The 25,243-nt window shown below is 38.4% G+C and overlaps 1 long non-coding RNA gene across 1 annotated transcript in view; it reads right to left on the bottom strand.

The window, feature by feature from the left end:
* Positions 1-25,243, bottom strand: part of LOC136790754 (uncharacterized) — a 40,962-nt gene that overhangs the window by 4,387 nt on the left and 11,332 nt on the right. Inside the window, exon 2 of the long non-coding RNA XR_010831278.1 lies at positions 3,514-3,626. This is a non-coding gene — a long non-coding RNA (uncharacterized lncRNA). The remainder of the gene's footprint in view (positions 1-3,513; positions 3,627-25,243) is intronic.

Below are 25,243 nucleotides of genomic sequence, written 5' to 3'. Positions count from 1 at the left end.
GGAGATGCTGGTGGAGGAGCTGGAGAGAACCCATCCAGTTTGGCCCTCGCTTCCTCGGTCCATGCCTGTGCTCTGCTGGGTCACCTGGAAGCTCCTGGGGAAGCACTCGCTGCGGCAAAGGGAGCTCACTCCCACCTCAGGCATTGGATCACTTCCCTGGGACTGCGAAACACTGCAGATTTTGAGGCCCTAATAGTGCCTTAGTATATGATACTACTCCTATCATACCTTTATCAAGCACCTTATACCTGTGGACAGCAAAACATTTCTAAAACCCAGTAGTCTTCTCTGCTCCCCTGAGAGAGACTGGTGAAGGCAGGCAGACGACAAATGGCTGTCTCCAGTCACCAAGCTATTTGATGGCTGTGCAAAGGGCACAGTTTTTATGTCAATCTCATAGGATAATTTGTTGATACTTCAATCTGCAGAGCAAAGGAAAGAAGATCTACACTGCTTCCAGATAGGGTCTATTGATTTTATTTTCGCTACTGCATTAGGAGACTGCTTTAGGAGCAAAGAACCCCAGCATCTGAATATAAAGAGGAAACACAATTCAGTCAGTACGGAATAAAATAAATATTAGTACTGTCATCCAACATCATTATAAACCATTCCAATCACTCCAGGCAGAGCAGAGGTCCCTAAATACAGTTTTTACTTCTTGACTGTTCAAGACTGACAATTGCTTCTGATGGCAAATGAATCAAAAAATGTGCTTTCCACTACGTACTTTAAATCATGAATCTCCAGTTTACAAGGAGTATCTGACGGGACCTACTGCTTTTATAGTGCAGTTCAAAATAATTCACATCTTCCCCCCCGCCCCCCCCAAGTATTCTTCCAGCCTTTACTTCAAGAATATCTCAATACCTTGCTCTTGAATATAACCGGATATATGTTGTGCCAATTATGCCAGCAAGTGATGCTTTATATTACATTTTCCAGCCAGCCTTTTCATGCTTCTGCTTACGCACGGAGCAAGTTCCTCACAAAGACAATGCATTGTCCTCCATTAAATTTCTCCTTGGGGCTAGCTCCTTTCATGAGGAGTATTTAAACCAACAGTGAGTAAGCAGCTCAGATGCTGCATCTATACTACACTGCATCTACCTCAACACAAATCTCATCTTTATATTCAGCTGCTGGCCACTGTTACAAGTGTTTATCAAGCAGCTTTGAAGTATTGGGTGGATGTTCTCAAGAATCTAACCTAAATGTACCAGATCACTGCATTCTTTGGGAGAAGAAGTTTTTTTTTTTTTTTTTTTTTTGTAAGGCAAAAGTCCATTTGGTCACAAGAGGTTAAAGTACCTAACTGTGAAACTTCAGTGCCTTTGCAAAGTGCTGTGCAGCCAGAGACCAAAGAAGAACCATATGGTACACAGTGGGCAACATCCACTCCTGTGGAATGCATCTTTGTGGATGTGTGCTGTGAGGTTATGATGCATCCACTGTACATACAGCATCTCAGCAGACACGTTATCCATGCTAATAAAAGGTAGAGAAATACTGCACAGAGGGGACAGCACTTAAAGTACGTTTCCTCTTGAAGAGTGTATATTTCAAATAAGAGAACAAACCAGGTAAGAAATGTCTGTGGACCACATCTTAGATCTCTGGTTCTTTGAGGACATACATCAGAAAAGCATTTTTATACAAATTATTTCCTCATGGATGCACAAGTACTTCCTGACAAAATTAAGAATTGAACACCAACCTTTGGACTTTCAGATCAGCACATTAACCAGTAAACAAGGTGTTACCTTTGCTACCTCACATATAACACGATAGAGAGAATTTAGACCATGACTACATAATCAGATAAACATGGTCAAATGCTGTTCTTTCATTTCATTTGAAATACTTTAACAAATTCAGTGAGGTTTCTATGAATTTATCCCCATGTATGGAGTCCTGTTAATGAAGAAGCTCACCCACAAGACTTTAGACATCATAAGGTATAAGACCTGTCTTTCAGGACTAAGTCTTGAGGAAAGGAGATGACCTTTAAACCCTGTGCTGGGGTAAGTTTTACACTCAGACTAATCTTTTTTAACAGCCTCATAGAAAATACGATATATCTCTTTTTGGTTGGTTGGTTAGTCAGTATTTAGGACAGAATAATTTAATCAATAATATTTATATAAAAGATTTTTGACCTTCACACCAAATAGTTCCTGCTGTATCTAATGACATTGCCAGACCGCTGACCAGTGGATTTACAATCCAAAAGCTGTTTTCTTTTTCTCATATGTCACAACCCAGAAAAACACTGTGGTGTAACTATATGGCTGCCATGCACAAATTCATGTTTTCCTATGATTTGAAAGCTTAAATTGCTCCTCTGGTTAAAGCAGACAGCAGTACTATCTTTATCAAGCTGTTGGATGCTTCATCCGATTGCCTGAGTCACTGGCGAAATAGCTTGAGGCTAGACAGGTATATCACTCTTTAGAAACAGATGGTGATGCACACAGGAGATTTGAGAAATCCACATTCTCAACACAGTAACAGATCTCTCTAAAACACGCTATCCAATTTATTAAGGTTTACAAAAAATTTCAGCTGTTACCCTCTATTACCCCACTATTTAAGTACACTATTTGTAAACAGGCATCAACACAAAGGCTTTTTTACTTTCTGGGAAACCTACGTCAACAGATAAGAATAATAAAACCTTTTATGTGCAATAATTATTTTGGCATAAACAGCAAATTCTGAAAATTAATGTTGAAGATTAGCATTAAATAAGGAAATTTTGGTCACCAATGCCTGAGGTGCATAGTTTTCTGAAGAAGATGCAGTATCATGATATTACTTTTGCTATTAATAGCTTAGAGGGAGGGAGAAAAAAAAAAGAAAGAGAAATGTGTTCTTTTTGCAACCATTTTCTGACTCTTGCTGTTTCATAATCCAGCTATCTATCTGCACTCATGGTAATAAGTGAACAGACAGCTATTAAGCGGGTATCAATATTTCTTTCCCACCCAACCTACTTAAATAAAAGAGCACGATATGTCAGTGTACCCTCACACAGCATTTGGTATCATAATCACATTACTAATGCCAGTTCTGAAGTTTGAAGTAAGCATCTTGTAGCTAAATCCACTACTTATTTTTTGTAAGAGTAACTAAACTTTGTCTTCAAAATGACTGCAGAAGCTGGGGGGAAGACAGAGAGAAGAAAACAAAACAAAACCAAACAAAACCAACCAAACAAAAAACTATTCCTAGATGTTTGCATTTCAGTTTTCACTTTGGATTTTTGACTTTTATATTTGGTGAGAACTTTACACAGAAAGGAAGCAAATGAGTACCAATTTCCTCTTTACAAATACCAAGATAACGTATAAACGCATGCGTAGATCTTAATCATCATATTACTTAGAAATGAATTGTTTAGATTCTAGGACTAGCAAACAAATAAGCTGGTAACTGCCCCTCAAATCCAGCAATGTTCCCAGCACAATCAGCTGTCAGAAGTCTCCTTCTTTGGAGATATTCAAAACTCACCTGGATGCGATCCTGTGTAACATGCTCTAGGTGATCCTGCTTGAGCAGGGGGGTTGGACTAGAGAATCTCTGGAGGTCCCTTCACACCTCAGCCATTCTGTAATTCTATCATTCTGTGAATGAAAGAGACAGCGCTTTATTATTACTACAGCTTAATACTTATTTTAGCACTTCAGTTTTTTTGGTGTTTTTGTTGTTGTTTTGGCTTTTTTTTTTTTTTGGCTTATAGTATACTCTGAAGTGCGTTCAGTATGGTTTTGTAGTAACAATTACTCTAGATTTTAGAGAGTGACAACTGAGAACAATCCACTATGTTTCTGTCTCTCAGCAACTCCTCTGAGCAAGGAGATGGAGGTCGGAGCGGACATTGGCTTTTCATTACCGCTGCATTCTGTCTAGAACAGTTTATGTAATTGCTAACACTAATTTCAGTTAGGAACTAGGTATTTGCCAGCATTTTTTGTGGCTTCTTCTTGTGTATATTTTTCAAGAACTTGCAGTTTATAACACTGGTGATTGTTACAAAAGATGAAAAAATGAGTGAGGGACACAGTCAATATGTAATAGCATACAGTGGCTTGTTTCTCCCTCTTGGTCAAACACAGAACTAAGACAAGTAAAGGGAATATATACAGCTGTTACCAAGATTGAAGAGAGGACAGTGTTTCACTACCATGATAGACACAGAAAGTGGCATAACCCAGTAGTTCTTCAAGATTTGGAGATCTAAGGGGAAGAAAACAACCAATGCTGGAAGACAATTTCTCTTTTTCAACTAAATAAAGATGAATTTGCTTGCTTATGGACTTTCTAGAACCCACTGTCTATTCACCTACTCTTCAGGAAATGGAAAATAAACAGCATTAAGTATTACAGCTAGGAAGAGACTGACTCATCTTTTGCTTTACAAAATATGGGTGACATCATTCCTGCAGCTGCTCGGCATGAGGGAGGTCAGTTGGCGATAATCCTTGTCAAACATGTCCAGCAAGCACAAATGAAGAGTAGAGCCTTCACATCATTATAATCCCATTCCCTCTGAGATTGTGGACTCTGTTTTGGATGAACACAGCGTGGTTCAGGCCTTCACATAATGTCAGGGGATATGTCTAGTCAGGAGGAAATCAAGCCAGGCAGCAGCCACTCTTGGTGGCATTGTTCCATGGAAAACTGGTAGATAATTCACCAGAAAATCCACTGGAAGTAAATGCTGATTGGAGATACGTTACTTCTAGCTTCTTGGCTTTGCTCACTTTAATGTGTGCTCACTGTGAGCACGCACAGTGAGGGAGCAAACAATTTAAGCTAGGCCACTAATGCTACCATGGCTCATGACCGAACTTTCTTGCCAGGGAAAGAAGCCAGATAGCAACATGATGTGCCCAGACATCTCTGACTTGGGCCTGAAATTTGCAAGGTGGTAATGGAGATTCATTGCAGATCCTTATGGCAGAAATGAGTACGGACATGCTTTGTGGCTCCGAGTCACATACAAGTATTTGCAGCAAGTCTTTCTCCTACCCTGTTAACTTGGATGTGGTCAGGTGTATCTTGATTCCCAAAAGGAAGTGGGTAGGAATCATGGTACCACTGGATAATATATTACTTCTAGTGGACAGATTCAGAAAGCTGGGGACTAATTTTATCAAGAAGTTGCAAGAAGGAATACCCTAACTATATGGTCATCAAAATTTTGGAAAAAAAAAAAAAAAAAGTGTTTGATTAAGTTTCTGGATAGAAAAATCATTACAGATTTTAATGCAAACTCCAGTCAGTTTCAGGGAAATATTTCCCATTTATTTTAGTGGTCTTCACATCGCAGTCTTAGAACTTTTTTTTTTTTTTTTTTAAATGCAATTGTATTCCTCATTCACAAGCAACTCATGTCTTCTCAATAGCCAGCTGGAATTAAGGTACACTTAGTGGGGAATTTTCATCTTTAAGCTAAACACAGAGGTGTACAGTGAGGCAATAGTGAGAAGTCAGTAACAAAGGACAAGTAATAGATAAGTGTACTTTATTTAAAATGTACCGCAACTAAGAGCCACTTGATTGCATTGTCACAATTCAACCAGAGGATAGTTGGATAGGTACCATTTTGTCAGCACAGGAATAATGCACCTTTATCCACTCTTTCTAATCAGCTAATAATGTTCTGATCAATTTTAGGCTATCTTCATTGTTGAACCACAGTCTGAACAAAATAAGTACACAATTAAATATACCACAGAAGGCACTAGTCTACTGAGACTGTCTTAGAATATTGTGAAATCTATAGAAATCTTCCCTAAGGCCCTTGATTAGTCAGGTGGTATTTCATTCTCGAAACATTCCAGCATAGGAATGAATAGCAATCAGATACCTAAGATTTTTATTTTCTCTTCAGAATATAAAAAAAAAAAAATCTTTTTACTGTGGGAAGCTGACATTTCAATAGAACATGAGAAATGTACATCATATCCATAAGAAACCATTGTGCCTTTCTATCTGGGTACAGATTCAGCCTGTGCATTTGAAAATATTGAGACATTATACTGCCACTTCTGCTTACGCTGAGTAGTAGTACCTTCCTCCACAAAGTTTCCTATCAAAATTAATCTTGCATGTAAGAAACAAATGCTGGAACTAAATGCCTTGATCATCAAATCTAATACTCCACAATGACAAAGGACTGTGCAATAAGTGTTTAATTCAGCAGGAGCCGAAGAACAGCTGCTTTTTATACAATTCTGTAGAAATCAGCCCTTACCACTCCATAGCAAACTTAGAAAAGCAATATGTAAGAAAATCATAGGCCTCATGAACAATATCTGAGGTTCTTGAAGTAACGGCAAACTTGTTACACAAAATTCCACAGTGATCCTAGGAGAAGGCTGGTCCTTGTATTAAAGTCAAAAATAACAATGACACTGACAGAAATCCCTGCCAGCTTCACTTGAGGGGGAAAAATGTTGCTTGACCTCAAATCTGATGATAAACTTAATCCCAAAGAAGTGTGCAAGACTAAGACGTTTTTCCATGTGACAAGCATGGAAGAGAATCAGGGTCCATGTAATGAAATATGTTTTAATCAATACAGCTAGAATCAACAGTACTGATACATACAAAACATAAAATCACATTTGTGTAAATGGATCAATCATTTCAACTAAAATAAACTGTACTCGTAATTTTGCAGGGGACATGTTGTTCTATTTTAATTGTACCATAAACAGCACAGAAAAAAAAAAAAAAAGCAAAACCCAAAAACCTGCTGTTACTCCTGCTGAAATAAACAGGAAATAAACAGGTGGTGGCCACATAAGCTCCATCTCATGATGTTCTGAGAACATATTTAACTCCATGCTGACTATTACACATCTCTCTCTCTTAATTTTCAAATTTTAAATTAAATTTTCACTGAGTGACTTAAGAATTACAAATCAGTTAAACCCATAAAGAAAGGGGCAGTGACTCTCTGCAGCAGCAGTAAGGCAAAACCTGCCTTCCCCTAGTTTCGTAGCAGACATTTTGTAGATGTTTTTTTTTGTTTTGACTTTCCTCCCATCTTCCCTCAGCTCTAGCTCCTCAGACTCCCATCTCCACTGAGGTTAGCTCTGGACTTACATGTCCCTCTGTGTCTCTAGGTCAGCTCTTTGGTGTGATCTTATAGCTCAAATGGCCAGGAGGAAATGGATTTCACTTTTCATTGAGACAGTTCTTAAAATCAAGGTAAGTATGTGGAAGGATATTGGTAATTCTGGGACAGTCTTCAGCCTCAACCCTCTACTTTCCATGTAATAAACACAGTTTTGATTTTTCAAAACTAAGCTCTTTTAGCATTTTCCACTTCTTTTCTCAAAGGATTAAAACCAATTCTGTTAACATTTTTTTTTTTCTCCTTCCAGCAACCCACTGTAGTGGGTTTACATGGCAAGGTGTTGGTAGTGGGGGGCCATAGGGGTGGCTTCTGTGAGAAGAATCCAGAAACTGCCCCATGTCAGATAAGGCCACTGCTGGCTAGAGCTGGGCCAATAAGCAATGTTGTTCACGCCTCTGTAAGAGCAGATTTAAGAGGAGGGAAAAAAAAACAACTGCTAGTAACAGCAGCTGGGAGAGAGAGGAGTGAGAAACAGACCTGGAGACCCCAAGGTCAGTGCAGCAGGAGGTGCTCCAGGCACGCAGCAGCAGCTCCCCTGCGGCCTGTGGAGAGGCCCCTGGTGGAGCAGGCTGTCCCCCTGCAGCCCATGGGTCCCACACGGAGCAGATCTCCACGCTGCAGCCCGTGGAGGAGCCCCCGGTGGAGCAGGTGGATGTGGCCTGGAGGAGGCTGCTGCCCATGGAGAGCCCCCCAGGAGCAGGCGCCGGAGCTGCAGCCCGTGGAGAGGAGCCCACGCAGGAGCAGGGGTCTGGGGGGAGCTGCTGCCCGTGGGGGACCCGTGCTGGAGCAGTTTGCTCCTGACACATAGCCCTTTGCATTGTATTTTCTCCCCTTTTTCCTTTAAGGAGGGGGAGTGAGAGAGCAGTTGTGGTGGAGCTTGGCTGCCCACCTGAGTAAAACCAGCACACCCATAAGCCCCATAAACCTATGTGTTGAGTTCATACGAGTAACAAGTCTCGTGGAATGCTAGGTTTCCAGATTTCTCCATGGTATACTTCTTGTCCTACTTTTTGCAGGCCCTCCTCCACTTTTAACCATGCCTCTGAGCCAAAGATTTTGTGCAAAGAAAATACCAGGGTGATTCTTATGCCATTCTGCAAAGATTTTGTCAAATTTTCATGCAGAGATTCCGTACTCCATATATATTTCTGTGTATACAATCTTGTATCACATCTAGAATCTTAGTGAATCCATCTCTCTATCTGAGAAGGCTTTACTACAACAGGTCAAACTGTTTCATGAGAGAAACTTTCTCCTGGAAATACCATGATATACACACACACACATATATATATATATTAATTATTCCTGTACTGGCAACAAACTGAGTGCAGCTGCAGTGAAACACTTATACTGAACTGTATTTTTCATAATTGCCTGTGTTTAAAAACATCACCAGCACAACTTACATTATCTATTATATGAGGCTCAAGTTTTCATTCAGTGTTCGATTTTTTTTTTTGCATCAGTTGGGAGTAATCCTACTCCAAGAACTTGTTAGTCATAAGACGCATCCATTTGAATCCTCTCCAAGATTTCTCATGGTATAGGACAAAAATTTCCCACACAATACAGAGAAACTTAGTGTGACAAGATGAATTCTTTGTCTAGGTTGAAGCAGCCACAGATTTTAGAACCGTAAGCCACTGTTAAGGACTCCTGGAAAACTCTGTATTACCTCTTTCTTCAGAACTAAGAAACATCACTCTAAAAGACTAATAAAAAGGCCTATTCATTTGTGTAATCATGATTACACAAATCATGTATAGTATACTCATTGCTTAATAAGGTAAGAGGCAGCTGAGGTCCATTCAGTCAGTGTGATCCCTCCTGCAGACCAAGTTCTCTGTCTATTGGGACATTCACACAGTTTCATAAATAGGAATTTTCTTTAAGTCCTACTGTCTCCAACCCTAGAAATACCTTTGCTAGTGCTGAAGTTCAGTATTACCTCTGCTTCTTCTGAGAACGCTGACAATTCTTACTACACAGTGTTGAAAGACAACCTTCAACAGATTTTCCATTGCTGTCTAGAAATTTCTGTGTGGTGACAAAATTTTACATAGCATTTCAAGTAGCCCTTTAGACATTTTATAGAGGTGAAAGTCCTCCTGTCCTCCTCCAGTCCCACATGTTGACAGGACTTACAAGTCACTGCATTTAACTTAATTTTAACCCTCATGTTAAAATTAATCTTTGTTACCATAGATATTTTTGTCTGATTTAGCCAAGGACAGTAAAAGCATGGCTTATTCAGGAAACTGTAATAATACCCTCAACTCTCAATCTTTATTCAAGGAACAGAGAGAACTGCTCGTGCTTTCAGGATTTGTCTGGACCTCAACCTCGACACAAACTCTAGTCCTTACTCCCCCAAGTCACTTTTTAAGGACTGTGGTTATGTCTAAGGACCTACCAGACGTTTGGCCTTTCACCAGGGTATAATTTGAGAAGTTCAGTAGTGATTCTAGTAACTTTTTGTTTATGCACTCAGATCAGAGGCATGTTTTGTTTCATTTTGTGAGAATACAGAAAGCATGGGAACGCAGCAATCAGAGGCAGCCAACAGAAACAGCAGTTTTCTTATCAGTCTCTGGGCTCTGCTTTGGGATTGTCTGGACACCGGGTCCAGGATCATCAGAGGGCTCCCGGGAACTGTCTGAGAAACTTGAGGGTGCCTCCTACTGCCAAGTAAGGACAAGTTAAGGGGAGTCACAAGAGTATGGGCAAGAGGAAGCTCTAGTAGCTTCTGTGAAGCATGGTCAGAGCTTTGACTTTGGCCCTTTGCTGCAGCTACCCCTGATTTGGGAGAGCCAAGCATGCTTTTAGGGAGAGGCCAATACAAGATCCTCCTGGGTTTAGAGTGGAATTTGATAACTACCCTTGTTTTTTCAGGTGACTGCAGGTATAGTACTGGAACAGTTTAAAGTCACAGCCAAACACAAAACCAGTTCCTCTAAAGAAGTAGACTTCCTGATCTTGATTCCTTTCTGCTTTTGAAGAGGCTTTTCATTCTCCATCTGGTTGGGTGTGCTGCTGCTTTCTACTAGTCAATCTCACAGGTTATTCAGTGCTGCTTCCATTAGAGATGCTAATTCTGTTGCTTTGGGCCAGAATATGTTCCTTTTTCAGCAGTAATCTCTAAATGTTTCTATTACAATGCCACAAGTCAATCTGTCCCTCACTTTCAAACATCTAAACTATCATGATAAATGTCATTAGTCTTTTTGCCTTTACCACCTAAAGACATATAATTTCATTCTTATTCCACAGACTCTTCATCCCTCATGAAAGCATTCTGTAACAATGTTGAGTTTGAGTTCATATGACTGTTAAAATTTTTTACAGATCTTCAAAACAACTGCTCCATTTTCTGAAGCTATAATGACAGCCTTAAAAAGGAGCAGATTTTAGACAAAGAAAGAAACTGATTTTCCTTTGTCTTGACTGATCATTGCATCTGTAGCAAAAGAACACTAATATAATCCTCCAATAAATTGTTTCCAAACCTCACTGTTTGCATTAAATGTTTCTGCTTCAACCTTCTCAACCTTTTATGTAGGCATATTTTTCCAGTCATCACCATTTTTGTAAAAGGACAGTTCAATTCAAGACAAATAGGCTTAATTCTCCCTTCCTGTATGTCAGAACTTGTTTAATTTTAATAACAAAAAAATGGGTGTGGGAGGGTCTCACTTCAATAAACAGGAAGCAAGGATGGCACTGCATGTCCTTGCATATTGGACTGCATGTCCCACAATATTCTGCATAATATTCAGGATTCCTTTATCTCCCATGTCTCAAAAGGAAAGAAAACACTGAATAAACCATTCCTTCATAATATTTGGACAGTTTTATTTGATAGAGTGTAAATATACTGTGTGCTTATCTTTGTAATGTTTTTGCACCTAACCTTCCACAAAACAATTTCTTTTAAAAATAGCTGCATTTGAACATTAAGGACAGCATGCTGTATGGACACATGCAGTGCTTGTTCTTAAAGGCTGGACCTTCTACCTCTTTTTCTGCTTCAGGTTAAAACAAAGATCTATAATGTTGAAAGCACATAGCTTTTTTGTGCTCAGCCATTTGATTACAGTAATCACATTTTACTTCCCAAATTTTCCCTTTCATTCACGTGAGGAAATTCTACCTTCTCTTTTTTGTTGTTGTTGTTCAAAACTTCTGCTCTTTGCAAACCTTCTCCCACAACCAGCAGTGTTTGGTTTCTAGGATATCTCACAGACTTGCAAAGACAGCTAAGTAAGGTCACTGAGTCCTCTGGCAAGGACTCTGATAATGCCACATAAACCATTATCAGATTAGAAATTCCTAGTGACATGACTGTTTTTCTTTCCATCCTCCTCAGATGCGCAATTTGGGCAGCAGACAACATATTGATCTTTGCCATATTGTTTATCATGTCATATACATACTACAATATGGTAACATTGAATAGAAAGCTCAGACTACTTATTTTGTTAGCACTGCATCTCCCAGCTCTAACCATTATAGATATTTGTGTGTTATTTTTTTTTCCTCTAATAAGGGATACAAAGAAGAAGAAATAACTTACCCTATGCAGTTTATTTTTTGATATCTGACACCTTCCCCTGACTGAGACTTCTATTTATTTGAGATATTTGCAGAATCAAATTTCTCCACTACTTTTTATCTTCACAAGTCACAAATCTTTTATTCCCTGTTGACTCCTATCCACCAATTGATTTTCAGCACTTTTAAAAAATACTATTAAACTATATACACTTCAAAACTACCTCTCCTCCCTCTCCTAATGGTATACTTCCAATTTACAAGCATTACACAGAAACAGGAGCTGTGCTTCCAATCTCCGTAGGCTCTCACTTCACAACCCAAGCCTTCAGCAAGGCAACACAGCAAAGCATCAGGCTATTCTAAAACCCCACCAAAAGAAACAGGCAATACAGTTGTTTTTTTTTGTTGTTCTTTTTTTTTTTTTTTTTTTAACAGTTCAAGGGGCTCAAAAATATTTGCTAAAGACCTGCATGCACATAAATGCTTCAGGGAATGATGTTCTCCATAAGGAAGTCCCTGTGACCTGAAGGATTTTGTTAAATGCCTTCCAAGCCAGTTATCATTAATGTGCTATTCAGAACACACGCACACAGAGCTTTGTTCAGAAAACTGCAGTTACCACAGAGTTTCAACTGTCTCACTTTCGTGCTGCATAGCAATCCATCAATCCTGGCATTACTTGTAATACTCATCATATTCCAGACTTTAGACTGTTGCCAGTAACTACGATCATAAAAAATAAAAATTGCTAAAATGTTTCCTCTCATCTTCATAAATGAGGACTGTCCCTATAAAATTACACTGGCCTGTGACCAAAGATGGGCAGTAATTAGCACTGGAGCACTGAGAGGTTTGAATTTCATTCTTTCACAACACAGCCTGGCTGGAAATGAAGGGTATGTGACAAGAGATAACAGTGGTTCTCATCTTCCACTGAAACAGAACCTGCTTCCAGATCTGAAACATAAGCTGAAAATCATAAGCTAGTTTCTTTCTCATTCACATATTTCATGTACACATAATAATACATTTTCAAATCCTAAGTCTTATGTATCTTTCTGTCTCTCACTGCTGCCTTGAAAGCTAGACTTGTCATAATAAGAGGAACAGATTTTAAAAATCAGTAAGGAAAAGAAACCTAACTAAAACTTTTTGATACTCCTTAAACCTCTCCAGATTTAACCTGTGAACTCTCTCCTATACATAGAGGAGACTACATGAGTGGCTATGAGGAATTCTGCACTACTTTTGAGGTGATTAGCATGTAATATACAAAACTTAATGCTTATAGCCAAACTCATATCCATGGATCTTTGACATTGCACCAGAAGTCTGTAAGAGTTTGTGGGGGGTGGATTTACATCTGTATGAATGGCAATCTTCCAAAGAAAGTGTTGTTTTGGTACTCATTTCTTCAAGCTTGCATCTGATGGAGAAACAAAAATTCCTTTGAATCTCAAAGGTATTATTTAAAATGTAGATATATAGTTCATTCTAGAAAACTGGTTGAGATCACATTTCCTTCAAAGAGAAGAAATCAGAACTTAAACATCAATAGCATTATGATTATTATTATTTTCAGGGTAAAAGTTTTACTGTATAATTAGAAGAATAAACACCTGTTGCTATAAGAAACTCTCCAGTATTTCAATGGCAGTACACAAAGAAAGCAATCATCTTGAGAGCCTGGCCTATGAAGCAAACAAGTAAATACTGTAAAGTAGTAGGAGACACAAATCAGACATTTCAGTTTTTAGGTATTTGGTTTCGCTACAAAAAATCTGAAATTTACAGCAGAACTCTGTAAAAGGTGGAAGCCACATTTTCTTTAGTTATCAGACTATGGCAAGGCTGACTATTTCTGCGAAAGACATTTTTTTAAAGGACAGTAGGTCTCTGTTGCTAGAAGAGCACCAGAGGAAACAGAATGAGAACCTTTACACTGCAGCATGACTGATGAGCAGGAGGATGGTGCACATTGTTTCTTTGAGTGGAATGAACAGGAACAACTTTCTCCTGTATGTTACCCTTATTTTTCATTATGCTTGACATTTATGAGACTCACTGTAACTCCTGAACTACCTACTGCGGTGAGTGGTAGGAGATAAGACTTTATAGTTTTGTATTATGTAGACACAGAAAGAAGAAAATGCATGAGAAATTGGAATGACATGGCAGTGACTTGGACAGTGAGATGGTGTCCTAGGTGATGCTGTCAAAAAAAAATACATCCTCTATGTATTTCAGAAGTTCTGTACATAGTGAAAGAATGAAAAAAGTATGAAAGAAATTATATAACTTGTTCTTTTGCTGTGCTGCAACTTCTAATGTTGGAGTGGAAATAGGACACAACCTGTGCTTGATGTTCCCAGCATGTTTAATGGTACAGCTATTCCCAAGAGTTCACACTTGCCTGGGACTCCAAGTAGGATGCTGCCAGGCATAGGCAGTTTAGAGTCAGTGCCATTCCTGTTACAACTTGCCCAGAATGAAAGTGGAAGAAAAATTTGGCTTCAAGTTGGTGAATCACATTAAGAACTGTCACAGATGATGCAGGTAAACTAGGCATTTTTTAAAACTGTCCTCTTCTTTAAAGACATCCCTTTATATAGATTCCTTAATATCAGATAAAGGTATGCTACTTTACTTGTTTCCCCCATTAACAGATTTTTGGTAATTGTTACACCCTTCCTGAATATACATGAAATTTAGTCTGGACCTAATTCATCCTGATGTAACTACACAATGTGGTAACACTTGGTCAGGACATAGGAAGGCAGAGCTTATTTTGGAATAGACAATGTTTGAGGATTCATTTGTCAGAGACAATTAGCAGCAAGTATTACTACTGTAAGCAGCATAAGCTACCTAACAGAGCTCTTGCCCAGTCCATGAAGCTTCATTTAGGGAACTTGCATTCATTTCAGGTATGCAGGACTGAATTGCTAACAGCCTCTGACATAAGCACAGCTTTTCTAAAGAAAGCAAAGAAAAAGCTTTGCCACCAGTCTACCCTTTGTACTTGGAAGAAAGCAGTGAGACAGCTGTGTTTCCAGGCAGTGTTTTAAACTGGGCATTTGTGCTAGTTTTTTACTTGCCTGGTGTCACCAGAGCAACTCAAAGCAGCCAGGTGCGTTACCAGGATCTGAGCCTCTGAGTAACGAACCCTTCTTGTTCTGTGAGAGCCAATTTCCTTGGACATTTTCCTCTGCTATTATTTCTTTCTTCCTTTTCAGTTTGTTTCAAGAGTGCCAAAGTTATGATCTCAATATACTATAAGCCCTTCAGATAACAGTTTCAGGATTATGAAGAGTAGTTGAATGACTAGCAGTGGAGCCAAGTATGTCTCGTCTGGTGCTAAATCAACATTTTAGGAATATTTTTTTTTCCCCTGGTGCTAAATGTTGAAACGGTTCAAGCATTTCACATATGGCAGTATCTCCTTAAATCCTCCCTTCTGTTTAGTGAGCTTCCATGTATACCACTAAACCACTATTCATACACTACCAACCACACAGGGAAACAGTTCTTAAAATCTACTGTCTTGGTTCTCTTCATGCGGATTCTACAGCTTCTTTCTTTCCAGTGTTGCAGTCGTCGCTCTGATAAAACGGGTTCTGTTCTTTACAGCAACATAAATCAGCAATAGGTTCATTGACTTGAGCAGAAGTTATTTCTCACTCCTATGTGCGCGTAAGGAAAAAAAAAAAGTACTATCATGTTACAGCGCTCTATTAAATGGTACTTCAGTGCCTCCGCAGAGATCAGGGTACACAGGCATTCAGTAAAAGGACAAACTGAAGAAAAAATATTAGAGTGCTCCACCTTTGCTGTGGAGGATTTGGCAGTACACTAACTCATTGCAAGAAGGATGCTGGAAGGACAGTGTTTAGAAATTGTAGATAAGTGACAGAATCTTGTAAGAGTCTACTGTCTATCACAGTAGCAAGTAAATTTAACAGAAAAAGAGTATACAATAGAGAAACAAATTTAGTCTTAACCAAGATTTAATGGAATAAAAAAATGAAAATACCACACAAGTAAAAAAAATTACATCAATATACACTTGCTCTATATAGGTATAAATGACCAAATAATGTTCTTGTCACTGAACTGGCATGCACACTTATATGAGAAGCTGAATGGCTGCATGTTGCAATGTATAATTAAAAATAGTTTAAACCCAGCCAAAAGTATTTAAAGAAAACTGAGTAGCAATCATTATGGACTTGATGTGCACTGAAGAAGCAATTCAACACTTTAAAAACCCTTCTCCAGATGCCCAATGCTTTTCTTCATATGTTCTCATATGCACTAGAGTGATGCCACTCCTTGGTGAGACACATGTTGCTAAATCTTCGTTAAGATGTTTTATGTAATTCCTGTAAGTCTTATCAGGGTGAGACTGCCAGGTTCCTCATTTGAGAACCCTCGTCACTGCTGGGTGAGGAGGGAGATAAATGGGAGGGGAAAGGACATCCCTGTGCCTCCACAATTTCTACAGTCGCTAACATAAAACCCTGGATGCCTCACTGTTAAGGAGACTGTACCTCCATCTTTGGATCAAAAGGGTGGATGCACTGAAAACAAATTCAAGTAAAGGTTGACAAATAATATACTAGACTGCCAGTCTCTCTGATACATTGATAGTTTTTTTTTTTTTTTTAACAAGATCTGCATATGACTGAATTTTCAGGTCTTCCAGGTTCTTGCCAAAAAATGCAAAAGTCTGGAAATCCTCACCAGTGCTTTCATGTCAGAGTCTGCTAGGCAGCTTCGTTCAACAGACCCACAAAAATGAAGCTTTCAGACTTGTAGGACAGCTGTCAGACTGTCTGCACATTGCAGTCTCACAAAATCAGCTACCAAAGTGGGGAGCTCATCAGTCAGATGACTCCAGGAAGCTGGACACCCAGAAATGTCTCTGCTCTGGATTAAGACATATGGTGGTCATAATCTGTGCACCTCTCTCCACTTTATTCAGTAGTAAACAGCTATGAACCCAACAAAGGTCAGATTGATTTCACTTGATAGCTGCTGGAGTCCCAGACAGTTCATGTTGTCCATCTGCTGTTCTTTATGTCAATCACGCCTTTTTTTCCCCAGAGTGTGCCTACCCCCCTTAATCTTTTTCCAAAAAAAAAAAAAATACTTTGTCTTTATAATCTGCCACCTATTATATCATACCACTTATGTGGTGGTGTTTAGTTTTATTTTTGTTTTCTTAACACTTCAGCAAAAACAAAATACTGTATCATTTTACTAGATACTTTTCCTCCTACAGCAGTGTTCTGGTAATTTATAGATCAGCGAAAAAAACTCCCAAGACATTTTATGGAGCAGATCTTCAGCTGATGCAATGTCGCTTAGCCCTGCAGGCTTTGGTGAAGCAATATCAATTTACATCAAGCGAGGATCTGGCCTTGCTGTAGCTATTCCTTCTTTGAAATAACGCAGCAAGAACCAGAATGCTCACAGCAAAATGTACAGCATTAAAAGGTGAGGAAGGATAAACCAGCTGATCAGTCTATGGGAGGCCACAGCTGTGCTAAAGAAACTCAGAAAGGATCCCCTGATTCGGGGCTTTCCATGCTGCATTCAGCAAACAGGGCTGCGAAACTGAAAAATGATTCAGTCGCTTCTGCTTTAGTTTTAGCGTGAGCCTGGTGTGGTTGATGTCAAGAACCAACTCTAAAGGCTTTATTAGTTCACGATAGAGGTGCTGTGTGATGATTGTATGCCTTCTGTGCTGCAAAACCGAACGATCTTATTCCAAGATTTAATACATTTCCTTAACCTAACCCAAGACTCAGTGCTCACAAGCCATGCTGACCTGGGCTACAGGGGAGTTGTACACTTTTCACGTCAGCTGAAATAGCAAAGACAAACACTTTGACTTTTTATTACCCTCCCTTACTTCCATGACTTTTCAAATTAACTAGCAATCCCAAAGCCTGATATGCTGTGCTGGTGAGCTGCTCGGCGAGTGCAGAAGTGGTGATTTTCCTTTGAGTATTACAATTAATAGGCCTACCAGCTCATTGATGCATTAATTCAAAATGAACACATTATTTCATTCTTTTTTTCTTTTTGGTTGCACATGGTTCATTTCAGACATATCCCCCTCTGTTTTCAGCAATGTAAGCAAATTAACACCAGAGAGATTCAGAATCTATGAAAATGCATCCTCTGAGCATCTGTTAAGTAGATTTTTGTTATGCCATATAAATGAGGATCAGACCTAGGTCAGGTCAAGTACTGTGAAGGACATGCTAAACATATCAATTTGCAGCAATCACTAATCTCTGTTGTCTGCCTTTTTAAGGCACAAATAAGAGCTTATTCATCAAACTAACATGCAGAATTATTGATAGAATTAACATCTATAATGGCAAAAGGAGGATGTCTTCAGATTTTTCTGATGTTTAAATTCCTTTCTCTCATCTGAAAATCTATAGGGGTTTTGCTATTTGCAATTTTTGACAGAATAAAACAGTGTTAGCAACGTTTGGAAAACACATCAGGAGTATTCTAAGCACATCCATTAGGAGACATAAGCCTGGAAACCTTTCAAAAAAACAGAAGTTCCTGCTTATCTACATTAGCCTCTGCTCTCTTGCCTCAGCAGGGATGAAGGGGATCAGAATAGATTAGGATGACTAGAAAGACAGACAGACTGACCAACCAACCAAACTATCTCTGGTCCCCTTCTGTTAAACAGTTGGCAGGCTGTCGTCAGGAGTCTACCTAATGTGCAGCAGTGAACTGATACACACAATGCGTTACAGGGACAATGCACATAACATCAGTGGAGAATGCAAAAATCTTGGCTTCGCTAGCGTTGTCACTCTCACAGCATTTCCAGACAATAGCTTTTTTTTTTTCTAAACTGTTCCTCATACTACAGAGGCAAATGGCAAAGAATAGCTATGCAGAGTAAGTTTAAACAGAAAGGATCTTAGTAAAATTGTGAGCTATTTCTGAAGTCCTTAAAGTGTCAGTCTCATACCTGAACTCGGACAACTGGCACTGTTAAATGTGAACAAATTAAATTTGTTACCTTATATTAGGACTAACAGTATGACTGGTTTATGGCACAGACAACTGTCCCCTGGGACCCTGGCCAAGACAAAGAAGTGCCTTTTTTTTTTTTCTTTCTAATGCTAAGGTGAATTTCCAGTAAGGGGCAACAATGAAGGGCTGTGACAATGTGTAATGACAGGAAGAGAACAGTGGCAGAGTTGAGTCTCTGAAGGACCAGTCTTCAACCTGATTTCATTTAGTGCTTCGATAATGGTCTCAGTCTGAGAAACAAGACTCGGGTAATTAAGTGTCTGGATGACAAGGGGAAAGGAAAGGTAAAAATATTGAAAATGTTACCTAAATATAAGGAAGGATAGGAATATCAGGAGGAGTTGCAGTGACCTTAAGAAATAGATTAATGAAAGCAGAACTAGTACCTCAAGGGACAAAAATCTTCTACTGTAATCTCAGATCTCACTATAGGAGAGCACCTATGGGAGAATGAGAGAATTACAGCCATTCTGGGCAGTCACAAGCCAAATGAGAAAGGAAAAGAACACCATCTGTCTGCATTGAGCAAGATTCTCTGTAGAGAGAGCTCCTGAAGCCTCGCATTGTGCATAACGTGAAGGGCTAATGTTGTGCAAGACCACTTCAGTGAATAAACAGAAGAAAAAACATGAACCGAACTGGGATTATTCTTTTAAATTTACACTGGAGAAGGCGTAGGCCTATTATGTATAAATGCTTCATGAAGATGTAAAAAGAACTACTTAAGTAAAAGGCCAATACTTGAACAAGGATTTAGACGTGATCAGAAACTCACAAATCTGTAGGAACATTATGATACAGGAATTTTATTCAGTACTTCAGACTCTTAAGTTTTCATATTTTTTTTTTTTTAGGATTATGACCAGTAGCTACTTTTGTCTGCTTGAAAAATTAAGGCATTCCAACTTCACTGTTATGCTATTAGAGCTGTAAATGAAAGATTAAAAAAGTATTTTTTTTGTTAAGAAATGTATTCTACCCCCAAGTGAAAGTTTGGAAACTCTGTGACAAATAAGTGTGAATTTAAAACACAGGAAGTCCTGCATTCCCCTGCATACCAACAAAGGATTATATTTTTAATCAGTACTCTAGATTTCCTCGTATTAATACACCTTTCCTGGGTGTTCAGAAATACAAACTTAGAGACCAGAACACAGCTCACAATACATAGGATCTTGAAGTAAATACTGAGACACTCTATGGTGAAACAGGGAAAAAAAAGTGTGCTTCATTTAACTGAAATCAGTGAACGCATTTCAGAAAAAGTATACTTATTTACACCTTCACTCAAATATCCTTAGTGACGCAAACTTTGGGTTAGAACCTAAGATTTCAACCAAATTCCAATTCTATGTGAAAACACTGCCTTAAATGCAACTGTTTGTTAAGAACGGCCTCATTACTGAGAGGATGTTTGTTGTAATTAGTTATTTCATTTTACTTTTGAAAGGAAGTTTTATAAATATTATTCGGGCAATAATACTTAATGATACATTTCAATCCCATTTTACTTGGATTATAAACCACAAGGACCAGTTTTTCATTGCAGAGCTGAAGTGTGTTCCTTCTGAATCACTAAAAATCAGCATTTTGCACGGCATTATCCTCAATTACCAAAATTGTTGTTTGACAGGATTATTTTTTTTTAAGGAGACATACAGCTTTGAAGACTTCATCAGACATTGAAGAGTCCAGCCAAACGAACAGCATCTTTACAACAACTTTTACACCAAGAAGAATATATAGATCTGCTAGCACTTTCCTCAACTAGAAAAAGAAGCTGTCTGAAGGTGCTGTGACTAATAAGTCACCAAATCAGCACTTCTTTTACGGCAGCTTTGGAGAAAGACCCAAATAAATCAGATTTGTCATAAGTCTAAATACCATTTGAAATGTCAGCTGGGATTTCAAACTCAGTGTACCACAGCAACGTGTTTGTAAGCCTTGACTGCACTTCACAAGAAGCTTGTTGTTTTCAGAGATCAAGAAGCCATTTTCTGTGGGAGAAATTCTTCATTTTTTTTTCCATCATCTTTCTTATATCTGTTTACATCAGATAAAGATGCTCAGTCTGTTCAATTTGAATGTACTTTCTTCTTAACAAACACACTGCTGACTATGTAAAAGTTGTTCTGTCAGAAACTGTTTTAAACAATACTGGCTTTTTTCCCCGCCCCTTTCTGTTTTCAAAAGGCATGGGTAACAGCAAAGGGCAGTCAAATTGTCTGTAGTAACAAGCAGCTCATTTACCTTCAGCACTTTAAAAACGCCTCTTTGCCTTAGAAAAGTTCTCTATTCTTCAAAAGCCCTCTGCTGAAATGTAAATGGTTACTCAGTTAAAAGAAAGGAAGAAGGGATTTCACACCAGCTACTTTATGACATTTTGGTTTTCAGTCATGAAAAAGCAAAATGTAGAAGCTGAAATAGAATAAGGTTCTAGAAGTGTCATCAGCAGAAAGTAAAAACACATTGGACTGGATTGGTTCAGAACATCTGAAATGCACATCACCAGACCGACCCGTACCATTACTTTTCTGTAATACATCACACATAGGAAAACGTGTCTACATAGATAAGAGAGACCTCAAAATCCTCACATATATACCAAAGCCAGGGACTAATGCAGGTTAATAAGTCACCAGTAACCAACAGGGTGAAGACAGCATTGGTTGTACATGATTTTCCATCCACCATATGAGGATGGCATAAGAGGAAGGGCCAAGAAAGATTTGACTTGGTTTTGTGGCATTAAGATTCTCCCCTTTCTCCCTCTTTATGCCAGATTTAGAGTTACTTTATATCACTTCCTCAGCACAAAGTAACCACTGTTCAATGGAAAATCTAAATGTGAAGTAATATTGTAGGCTGCACTTTATCTCTGTTCTGATCATTTGGTCAGTTTAGGACATCACATTGACCTAAACTAAGTTCTTGGTAGTATACAGGAATCCCAGACTGGCATTGAGGTATCAAAACCATGTTTTTATTACAATCCCTACAGAACTGATTTTTTCCCCCCTCTAATTTCAGTTCTCTCTCTATATATATATATGCACTTTTTCAATACACTTTTTTCAAGCTGTCAATATGTTTTTACTGTCTTTGGAAAATATATGTTTATAAAACCTTAGAAACAATCTAGTCTATGTAAGAGAGAAGCCTACTACATGCAGTAATAAATTTCACCTTCACAAAACTCCCAAGCCGTTCCCAAAGAAACAAAGGCCAGTATCACTGAGATTAAAAATTGTCAGTGTCTTCCTCACCTTCTGAGACCAGAAATACTACTTTCATGAAAAATTTTACTGCAACACAGGAATACATAGTTCAGCCTGATAACTACCCACTCAAGTAATCATTTTCAGATAGCATTTTCAAATATATTTTCATAACAACATAAACCTGTGAATTCATTTTTAAAAGACAGCTTTATCCTTTATACTGAAAAAGTGAGGAAAAAATTCTTACCTCCTTTTCTCAGTCTTGTAACTCTCATAACAAAGGTAATATTAGAGGGGCTTATTCTCCGATAGTCTTAGGAGAAAGGTATTATTCATTAACCAGTGTGATGTATGTTGTGACAGAGGAAATGATTCCTTGTTCTGGGAAACCCTGTTCTGGATTAAAACTCCATTGTGCACTGTGCAAATATTGAGCAAAGAGGATGTGCAGTCTATGTGGTGGCATACACAGAGAAGGGAGGCAGCAGGGCAGACATATAATGTCAAAACACTCTGCACTGCAGAACCAGACCCCACATAATTACAGGAAGCATCATGGGTAATTCAAGTTTATTTAAACCTACCTACTTCCGCAGGCATTTAACTGAAAGGGGTAAGAATTCCTGCAGAAAGTGAGCATTGCATAATAACAGGAATGGAAAAGAATCATTTATACAGCATAGTCTCTCATTGTCTTTTGTTCCATATTCCTCTTGCAAATGAGTAAATATTTAATCTTTTTATTAGTTCTGATAATTACAGTAATATTCATTGCATTTGAATTTTTTTTTTTATAATGATTCAATCTATAGGCATGCACCAAAAAGCATTACACCTAACCCAAACTGCCCACACACAGGTACATGCCAAGAAAAAGATACACACATCATCTTGCTAACAGCACTGCATTGAACCATGAAAGAGAGGCCAAATCAACAGTTACATGAGGAAACCGGTATTGAACTTCTTAGGAAATGATGCCTAAACTTTAGGAGAGCTCCTAGGCACCACTTCACATGATAACTGCAGTTATCACATGCAGGGGCAGCTGGTCTTGCAACTTCCATACTCATATGGCTATGTAACATGTTTTTTGTTGCTGTTGTGTTTTTTTTGTTGTTGTTGTTTGTGTTTTGGTTTTGTTCTTTTAAAGCCACTAGTCCAGGTTTGATTTTCAAAATGTCAAATATGTAATTATGGTCTAATTTCCCCATACAAGGGTTAGCCCACCAACTGCACAGGCTGAGCTTTTAATCGAAGTAGAAGAGTTGTAGAAATTAAAGCAGCCAGCACTAGCTTCCACCATAAACCAAGTTCACCTTATCATTCACTTCACACTAGCATGAGAGCACAGATTTTTAGGGAGGTACTTTTGACTTACATTTCGGTAAAGACCTGAATTAAAATTCAGTAAAGTCAGTGGAATCTTTGACTTGATATAAGGGTGTAAGTAATATCAGAAAAAAAGCCTTTGCTTCTAAATAACATCTTACATTGATTTTCTTTTTTAATAGTGAGTCAATAGGACATGAAAAACATCTGTTTCATGATGAAATGGGAAAAAAATGAATGACTTTGTGTTAACTACTTAACAGTTTGATATTTTCTTAGACTATTTCTGTTGAGAGTATAAATCACCAGGCTTCATGAGCAATATTTCAAAGGTTGTTTTTCAACCTAGAATATCAGGTTACTCTTTATTCCCATTAAGATGCATTCTCCTCAATCCATACAAATTGTATTTCCCCTTCTCTGTAGTTTCATAGAGGATTTCTTAGAGAATAGGACAGAAATATTTTACACTTCAAACCCTATCTATTTCTGAAAATGTCCTAAAAGCCTGAGTAGGAATTCACTTCTGCAGTTGTATTATGTTTTCTAAAAACAATGAAAATGTTGATGTTTCTGAGGAAACACCATAACCTCTCTTGGATCCACAAAGGCAGCGTTACATAGCAACAGAATAAAACGTTCTCAGCTCCATCTATTCAAACACAGCCAATTATTTATTTATTTATTGAGATAGCTAACTACATTGTATTAAAAGCTTACTCAATACCCTTTGCCAATAAGTACATTTTCTTATAAGTATTGTTACAGCTTTATGAGTGAACATAGTAAACACCAACCATGAAGGACCTTTTGGGTCATCAGGTCCCATTCCCTGCAGCTGCTGGGGAACCAAGTCAAGTATTACCACCAAAACAAACTTTTCCAGTGCCATTTTAATCCTAGTATTGCACCCATCTTCTGCTAGAAAGTTGACGGACTCTCACTTCTCTCCTCCTCCCCTAAACCCAGTGAGCAGGCAGTTCATATCTACCTGAACTTGCATGAACCGATGAGGTAAATAAAGGCTATTCCAGCTCTTTATAACTTTTCATCCTCTCTTCCAAACATCCTAAAGTACTCACATACTTTCAGCTCTTTCTTTCTGAGGAAACACAGTGCTTTAGCCAGATTCAGTGCATGCACAATTCATTCATTTGAAAGCCTGCCTCTTTCTTCTCATGACTATTATTTTTTTATTCCTGTCAGTTCCTCTTCTCACTGACACTGCAATTTTTGCTTTATTTTTATTTTTATGATTTTCCCTGTCCTGTGCATCGAAAATATTTATCTCGACCATCTCGTCCCACTTCTGATTTTCTCACAGTAGGTAACAGGGCCATACTCCTGTCTGTGCACCTCTCGTTATGATTGAAACAGATATATTTACCTCTAATTCCCAAGATATTTCTCCAGTCTGTTATTTGAGCTGAAACTCCTATGTGTACTCAACTCTTCACTGATATATATATATTTATATATGTTTAATATATATTTATATTTTACTCCTGGTATTAAGAGAGGAAATAGCTGTTAAATGTGTAAATGCAAGCGCAGACAAAAATGAAGCAATAGGCAGATACAAGCATGGATCAGTTGCAGACAGAAGAAAAGGGGTTGCTGCTTGAGCAATGAAAGAGCTGGAGGCTGTGCTGCACAGTAAATCTGTATATAATGTCAAGTAAAAAAATCAAGAAAACTGAGTTATAAGCCTATAATTGCACCCCTCCGTAGTTCTGGTGCCATATAAAACAGTATACAAGTTTGTCACCTGACCCTGCAGTGAAATTAGAGAACCATAATTCACAGTTACTTGGTGTTTCCTGTGATCAGAAGTTCTGAAATAAAACTGTTGGCCAATGTTGATTTTCAGTTTAATTGCATTTGAAAGGGAAAACAAAAAAAAGTT

Source organism: Anser cygnoides, chromosome 4 (genome assembly GCF_040182565.1).
Source record: "Anser cygnoides isolate HZ-2024a breed goose chromosome 4, Taihu_goose_T2T_genome, whole genome shotgun sequence".
Taxonomy (NCBI): Eukaryota; Metazoa; Chordata; class Aves; order Anseriformes; family Anatidae; genus Anser; species Anser cygnoides.
The sequence above is the reverse complement of the archived record's forward strand: the minus strand, read 5'-3'. Positions and strand labels throughout refer to the sequence as shown.